The sequence below is a fragment of the Equus caballus genome, chromosome 5, assembly GCF_041296265.1.
Source record: "Equus caballus isolate H_3958 breed thoroughbred chromosome 5, TB-T2T, whole genome shotgun sequence".
Classification (NCBI taxonomy): domain Eukaryota; kingdom Metazoa; phylum Chordata; class Mammalia; order Perissodactyla; family Equidae; genus Equus; species Equus caballus.
In genome coordinates, this window is record NC_091688.1 from 65,041,891 (window position 1) to 65,050,518 (window position 8,628).

At 43.8% G+C, this 8,628-nt stretch overlaps 1 pseudogene; it reads right to left on the reverse strand.

The window, feature by feature from the left end:
* Positions 1-7,245: 7,245 nt before the first annotated feature.
* Positions 7,246-7,642, reverse strand: LOC100629980 (metallothionein-2 pseudogene; annotated as a pseudogene).
* Positions 7,643-8,628: the final 986 nt, after the last annotated feature.

Genomic DNA, 8,628 nt, shown 5'->3' on the forward strand with positions numbered 1-8,628 from the left:
GAGCTCTCTCCCTCTCAGGGCCAGGACATGCAAGCAAGATGGAGCTGTCAGAAGGACAGCCATGATTTGAGGTACATGGGGCCTCTGGTTTAGACCAGCTCAGCATCTCAGTGCAGATGTGAGTAGCTCTCTAACTGAAGATTCTGGACTAGGAAAAAGGACTGTTTAAGGGAAGCTGTCCAAAATTTGTGGAAAGAGGTCTTTCTTCTACTGTCTGAATACTCGGATTTAAGTTCCTCTGTTTGCTCTCTGCATGACCTTGAACAGATCACCTAGTTTCTCAGCCTAAGTGTCCCTATCTGCTAAAACAGGACACTCACACAACTTCAGAGGTCTGCTTGAGGGTTAAACTAGGTAATGTATGGGGAAGCGCTAAACAATTTTACTCTCCTACTGGCTAATTCTAAAAATACTTACTGAGCACCTTCCATGGGCTGGTTACTATCCTAAGTCCCTGGTCTCATGGAGTTTTCAGTCTATTAGGAAGAGAGACACTATTCAAATAATCATACTAATATTTATCTAATTGTATATCTAACAAGCACGGCCAGAAAGGCAGGTGGTTCCTTGAGAATGTAAGGCAAAGAAGTCTGACTTTAACCAGGGGTCCAGGAAAGTACCTGAGCTGTAGTTTGAAGTATGAGCAGGAGTTAATTACATAAAGGGAAACTGCAGGTACAATGGCCCTGGGCTAGGATGGCACATGTTGTGTTCAAGGGCCTGAAAGAAGCTCAAAGAGCAAGAAGACAGCAGCACAAGACCAGGCTGGGCCAGACCTTACAAGGCTTTGTAAGGATTTTAGCTTTCATGCTAAGAGCCAATGGGGAGATGCTGAAGGATTTTAGGCAGTGCAGACGTGTGTGTGTGTGTGTGTGTGTGTGTGTGTGTGTAGGTGACAGGAGCAGCTTTCTGATTTATCAGAGGATTGCTCTGGCTGCTGCATGGAGAACAGGTTGGAGAGGGTTGAGTGAGGATGAGGGAAGACCAGTGGGGAGGGGCTGGCATGGCCTAGGTGAGAGCCTGGATGAAATTTCAGATTAGGTGGGTGTGGAGGCCGAGGGAGAGGCAGGGGTCTCCGGGGTGAATGGTGTGCTGTTCTCCAAGGCAGAGAGTGCAGGGGAGAACCTGGGTTGGTGGGGAGCAATCATGAGTTTCCTGTTGGATGTGCTGAGTTTGAGGAGCCTTGGAGACAGCCAGGGGGAGAAGTTTCAGCAGCCGCTCAAGAGAAGTCTGCTCTGGAGTTAGAACTTTGGGCATCGTGGGTTTACAAATAACTGCTCAGGCGTGGATGAGATCGCCTTCCAGACAAGCTAACAGGTAGTGAGGGCTCATTCTGTGCCAGGCACAATTCTAAGCACTTTACTTGTATTAACTCATTTAATCCCCATAACTGCCTTTTGAGATAGTTTCCTCATTTTACAAACAAGGAAACTGAGGCAACAGAGAGCTTCCACAACTTGCTCAAGGTAAAACAATTAGTGAGGCTTAGAACCAGGATCCAAACCCAGGCTGGCTGCCGTCCCAATGTTACAGCCACTTCACCACCCTGCCTCCCTCTTTCAAGTTTCAGCTCATTCCGAGGACACGGACACTTCTATTACATGCACTTTGTTGCAAAAGCTGTACCATTGGTTTTGAGGGGGTACAGGAGATGTTGGTGTTTCTGGTTGCCATGGTTTGCATAATATACATTCCTCACCTGCTGGAATCCTACTGCCCTGAGTAGCAGCTGCCAGGAGCTGCAGACCGAACATATGCTGGCAGCAAAGCGAAGCCCCTGGAGCGGAGGGCGAGAACGAAGAGAGGCACGCAGCAATTATCCTTTCAAGCAAAGGCATGTCTGAGATGCCTTCGGGTTACCAGAGGGCTCTGTGTCTTCCCACAGATGGAGGCTGACCCCGCAAACAAGGTAACCACTGTTTGTAGTAAAACCAGGGTCATTACCATTTACAAATATGGAAAACTTGGCCCTAAAGTTATACAAGGAGTTGTCTGCATTTCACCTTGAGACTGTGGAAGTTACCTTGCCAAGGGAAAAAGACTCACCAACTTTATTGAAAAACCTAACAATGCTTTAGCACAGCACAGGCGTCTTCAAAAAGCAGTTGCCTCCAGCGAGTGGGTGCAGTTCCAGCCCCTGAGAGGAGGATGAGCCTCAGTTACATAAGGTCTTGATCAGAGCTACATATAGACGGGTTCTGTTAGTGTAATGCGCTTTATCATGAGAGGGGGCCGTGTCCTTTCCTGGAGTGTTGTTGCAGCTGGCAACCGGTTCAGCCAAAGGCAGCTTAATGCCCCATAAAATGATTAGATAAGGATGAAGGCAGGATCATAGTTGTCGGTCCTGTCGCACAGCTGAAGAACATTAAATGCAGCACCCGTTGTGCAGGCCGCCACAGGAAACTGTTCCACTTGGCTCGCCTGCTGGAGATGCTCAAGCAAGCTGCCCAGCCTTGTAAGGATCAGAAGCGTATCACCGTTTTCCTGTCTGTCACACTCCCCTTTCATCCTTGCAGTCGGGATGGTCCTACCACATCCTGGCTACCTTCTCTTCTGCGCTGCTGAGCCATTCGCTTAAGTACTTTCGGGGCTTAGAGGGCAATTGGAACTAGAGAGCTCTTGAGCCAGTGAACAAATATTGATCACCTACGGTGGGCCAGTTACAAAAGGAGCTTCAAAGAAGAAGGAAGCACAGATCTTTCCTTGGGCGAGGGGGCTGTCTAGCAGGGGTGATTATCAGTGATAAACCCGAGGCAGACTATGACTGGGGACACAACATTCAGAAGTGGTGACATGTGACATGCATCCAGAAAAACTGGTAGAATTCTGAAAGAGGGGTGCCAGAGGGGTGGATATTCCAGGTATCAGAAAAAACTCAGTTGGCAATTGTAGACTTCTGGCTAATGTCTGAAGGGCCTTTATGATAACTTGAGCTGTCCCCAGACAGGGCGGGTGGCCTGATGAGAGAGTGAGCTTCTGTGGAATTCACATAAAGAATAGAAGTCCACGCGTTAAGGGGTTTCTCGCTTTGAGGCTTAGACTTCATGCCCTGCAGAGCCCCTCCTACTCAAAGCTTGTTTTTCAAGCCCTTCGAGATGACTTTCCCTCACCGAGAACTTTTTAGCTTACTAAGCAGATTGTTGAATAAAAATATGCAGACAAAGATAATTTAAGAGTCTAAAAGTTTTTTGCCTTGGGAGACTACATGCATATGCAATAGCCTCTAAATACAGCATTCTATGAAAATTGACACTTTTCATAGCAATAACGTAAATAGAACTGAGTGATACGATAGTCAAAATTATCTTTAAATGTTCCAAAGAGATGGAACAAACTGCTTGGTTCATATAGACAGAGAGGATTTTCTAAAACGTAGGTTAAATTATTCTTTTTTAAAAATAGGCAATATAAGTACCTATTAAATAATTCAAACATACCAAGTAAATCCGCCTCCTACCTCTGTCCTCTAATTCCCAAGGGACCCCTCCCCAAGGCAACCATTGTTAACAGCTTCTAATGTTCCTCCAGAAAGAGATACACCTAAACAAGTATGCATGTGTGCAACGTGCTATGTACACTGTTCTAAAGACTATATTTTGAAAATTTCTTTGTATCATTGCTTAATTATATTATATGTAATATAATTATATGTATTATAATATAGTGTCTTATATTATAAAGTATACAGTATACTATAGCCAGCCCTGGTGGTCTAGTGGTTAAGATTTAGTGCTCTCACGGCTGCCACCTGGAGTCCGTTCCAGTCAGGGAACCACACCACCCATCTTTTGGTTGTCATACTGTGGTGGCTGCATATGGCTGTGATGCTGAAAGCTTTGCCACCAGTATTTCAAATACCAGCAGGGTTACCCACGGTGGACAGGTTTCAGTAGAGCTTCCAGACTAAGACAGACTAGGAAGAAGGACCTGACCACTCACTTCTGGCCATGGAAACCCTATGACTACTAGTGGAGCGTGTCTGATACAGCACCGGAAGGTGTGGGGATGGTGCAAAAAGAGCGGGCAGGTTCCCCTCTGCTGTCCACAGGGTCCCTAGGAGTTGGAATTGAATTGACGGCTCTAACAAAAAAATACAGTATACTATAGTATACACTACTCTCTGCATAACAGTCCCTTTGTTGATGTTCCATGATTCATTTAACCTTGGACTGGTCTAATTTTGACATCGCCATCATCCTCCCCTTTTCCTCTTAGAATGTAAAACTCCACAAGAGCAGGGACTCTCTCTTCTTTGAACCCATAATCCACAGCGCTTAGAATAGTAGCTGGAATATGGCAGGTGTTCAATAAATGTTTGTTGAATGAGTGAATAAATTGCAGGAAAAATATTTGTTTAAACTTACTATTTAAAAGCCTTTTATTTACAAGTAAAAAAATTTAAATTTGTTCTCATCACAGCAGCAATATATCCTCCTTATAAAATTTTTGAAAAATCGAGAAAATAGAGAAGTTAAGAATCATAGTCTGGCTGCTCAGAGACCACCACTGTTAACATATTGGTATCTTTCAACCTTTCCTGTGTATACATTTTAATGTAGTTGTGATTTTATTTTTCCCATAACTTTTTATCTTGCTTTCTTTCTAATAGCATTCTAATATATGCATTTTCTATATTATTAAGAAATTCATAAGCTTATTTTTAAATGGTTACTCTATAAGAGAGATAAAATTTTAATTATTAACATAGGCTTCTCTTTTGTCTTTCTGCGTACTTCATCTTTTCAGCTTGGCCAAGATATCATCCTGTTTGGCATGGGAATCATGTCCAGAGTAAGACTGAGGTGCTGTTTAGTTTCTGACAAGCAAATAGAATTACACTGCAGAAGAGAAGACTTGCTATTCCTTGGGCCGATGCCCTCTCTTGCACATTGCAACCAAGCCAGGATGACCCAGACTGTGGAGTTCTCCCGTACTGTGGAGAAGATGCTCTTCCTGTCCTCAACAGCAAAGCAGGAGGCTTGCTGCTCAGTATATGCAGGGGTATATTTATGACAAGAGGAATCAAAATAAAAGCTCACTCTTTTCCTGTCTCGGAGGAAGGTGGGACAGAGAGGAGAGGGGAAGGGAGAGAAATGAAAAGATTAAATGTAGGTCCCACATTGCTGCATGTTTTATAACTAGAGGGAGCAAAGAACCTCCAGGAATGTTCCACCCTTATTCCTGCCACTTATGTTTGGGATCTTGGGGGGAGACTTCTGTGCATAGTAAGGCAGCTCTGGATGATTAAGAAGAGGAGCTGTGTGGTCAAACTGGAGGGGAGAAGGGTCTAGTTGGCACTTTCTGGAACACCTCTCCATTCCCAGATGGACATTCTCAGTGTCCATACTGAGTTGAAAGCCAGTGAGCCTGTAATGCTTTGTTGTGGTAGAACAAAGTAACCCAGCAGCGAAGCCTGGGGGTGGACTGTAGGCCAGGGTCTATGACAACTTCTTATGGTGTTCAGCCATCAGAAGCTGAGGTAGGGCCTATTCAGCCACAGAGAACACAGAAGCTTGGCCAAGCCAAGGTGGGATTGACCTAAACGAGCATCAATCTGCATCAATAAATGTCAGCAAGATGCAGAGCAGTCTTGGGTCAGCTTCAGAGACCAGAGGAGGAAGCCAAGGCCATGCTTAAGGGTACCTCCTCATTACTGCTATCAAAAGGATGTGTAGGATGCTGCCATATACCCAGATGCCATCTTAATGAGAAATGCAAGGGAAGCAGAACTATGTGAGAAATGTAACTCTTTTTCCAAGGAGACTGGATACTACCTAAATTATCAATGCAGATTAAGCTTTAAATCAGATTGGACAGTGAGTTAGTCTTTCCCCCACTAATCACTGCAGTAAGACTAGAGGAGTTAGAGGTTAAATAAAGCAATTATAGCTTTTTGGACATACAAATTACAATGTGAGTTAAATTTTGTTATCCCTACTGACTACACTACTTGAGTGAGTAACTAAATCATAATGAATTCACCCATTCCCCTCTGGTTGGAAATTTCAGTTTTGCCAGTTTTGCATTATTAAAAATGTTATATGAACATCTTAGTGCCTTTAAACTTGTGGCACATAGGAGGCACTAAATAAATAGTTTGTCAATAAACTTTGAAATGACATTTTCACTGGGGCTGTAGAATAGCCTATGCAGCAGATCTAAGCTTCTGTATAACAAGGCAACACTTGCTTCTTGTGGTAGAAGATGAGCCCCTAACAACATGGACTAGTAAGAGCCAGAGAAACAAAAGACGTAACTGACCTTTTCTGCATTAGAAATGAACAGAATTTTTGGAGTGGGATTGAAAGAAAATAGAGAAGAGAGTGAGGTAATGTGGTGGAAGATTGGAGTCCAAGTTTGAGAAGTGGCCAAGAGACTTCTAGAAATAGAGACATCAGTCATGAAATTTTAACTTGCATGTCTGTCCTGTATGTCCTGCCGTTGTCCTGATCTTTGATAAAGTCTTCTATTCTCACAAATTCCTCTGGGATGGTTTTATTTATTTTGTAGGTTTGTTGATTGGGGGTGCTGAGAAGTAAGGAAAGGCGTTAAATTCAATATCTGGGTCAATATGATGAGGAATTGAGGTCACATAATTCACATGGTGAAATGATCTATGATGATCCTTAAAATGAGCATGTCAGTGTGAGTGGGAGCTCAGAGCTGGAAGTGACTACAAGAGGTTCAATCCCTTGCCCCCCGGGGAACTCAGAAATGTTACAGAGGCCATGGAAACTTCCCAACTAGTGAAATGGGGAACTGAATCAATCTTGTCTAGTTTTTAGGGTCTGGGGAACACCAACTGACAAGTGGGATTGGTGTATATCTTTGCTGTTACCATCCAGTGGAAAGTGGGGCTTCCCCCACTTGTTTTAGAGATCTCAGTGTCCTCTGCAACAGAACACATCCATCATCGGCCTATTAGAGGGTCAAAACAATGGTAGAGTGGAGAAAGCACATGGGAGAGACTACATAGAGGGATATGGTTACAGTATCTTATGTTATTTATTTTAGGGAGTGTAAGTTAATAAGCCAATTGGCTCTTCTAAGACTGCTATTTTCTTCTTATTTTTACATCTATCCTAAGCTCTTTTAATCCATTCTTTTTTTTTAAGTCAATAACTTTTATTGTCATTCATGTATTTCATAGAAAAGGAAATGTAGCAATTGAGTCAGCATTGTATGAAAAAAATGCAGATTTGTACAGCTTGCTCTCTTTACGTGGGGAGCAGACTCACCCAGACATCAGGCGCAGCAGCTGCACTTGTCCGATACCCTTTGCAAACACAGCCCTGGGCACACTTGGCACAGCCCACGGGGCAGCAGGAGCTGCAGCTCTTCTTGCAGGAGGTGCATCTGCACTATTTGCATTTGCAGGAGCGGGCACACGTGCAGGATTCACTGGTGGTGCAGGAGCAGTTGGGATCCATGGAAATGAAGTGGTGGCTGAGTCCAGAGATAGCTACACGAGGGATGGCTGGGACTTGGAGGAGGTGTGGTCTCTGTGAACCCATTCTTGTTAGGGAAGAGGCATAAATTTTATAAGGGTCTTGGGTCCAGGTTGAAATTGATCTTATAGCTATTCAAGCCTCAGTCAATTTCTTAGACTCTAACTCAGTCTAGAAACTTCCCCTAACGAGTTATTCTCTTTCTTAGCTCTCATCCCTTCCTGGAGAGAATAGCCCAGGTATTCTCTATCGGTGCATTTGAGCCCTTTCTAGAGACCTCACTTTGGCCACTTAACACCTTGGTTTTTTGGTGGCCTGATGAATTGCCTGTCGGCCCCCCACCCTTCTATTTTCTCACCTTTCTGTTTCCTCTTTTTGCTTCATTTCCTCTCAGTTTTGCTTAGGCTGTTTGCTCACCATCCCCATTGCAGGAGGTCAAGCCTGCCTGGCCCATATCTGTGTTGATTGTCAGCACAGTAAAGGCCGTGTTTGATCTTACAACTTTCTTCAGAGTAAAAATGACTTCCCATGTAGCATACAAGTGTTTGTGGAGACAGAATTTCCTCGAAGCATCTTAAAAGTTGAAAAGCAGAGAAGTCATCCCATCACATAATTCATGGAGTCTGAACTGGGCCGTCAAAATAGGCTGAAAATATTGCCAAAAAGAGAGGAGATTACAGATCAGCACAAAAAAAGCAGTAAACTTAATTTAAAGAATAACTACATTTTCTAAACTGCTGACATCCCTTAAACAGAATTTCCAGAGCCAGAGTCAATTTCAAATTCCTCTGCTCTTGCCTTAAGCATCAAGTGTATTTGGCAGAACAGGCTGGGAGTTAAAGACCTGGCCCAGCACTGCCAGCTGCCTTATATCTGCCAAAAAGCCTGGGGTTGAAAGTAGCCTGATAACCGGACCGCAGGCAATCTGAAGCCTGGCATTACTGTATTACAGGAGGCTCTTGGGAGAACGATGATAAACCTGATTGGCAAGCTGCCCCTGCCTTCCTAGAGGTGGAGAATGAGAATAGAAAGTATGTAGAAGGGAGGTGGGAAAGGAAACCACAAGCATAAGCCCTTCTTTTTGCTTTCACATTCAGAAATCAGAAGCTAGAGGATATTTGAAGGGTGGGAGCATGGAGATAGATAGAAAAAAAACCCCATGATGACTCTGTAGAGAAAA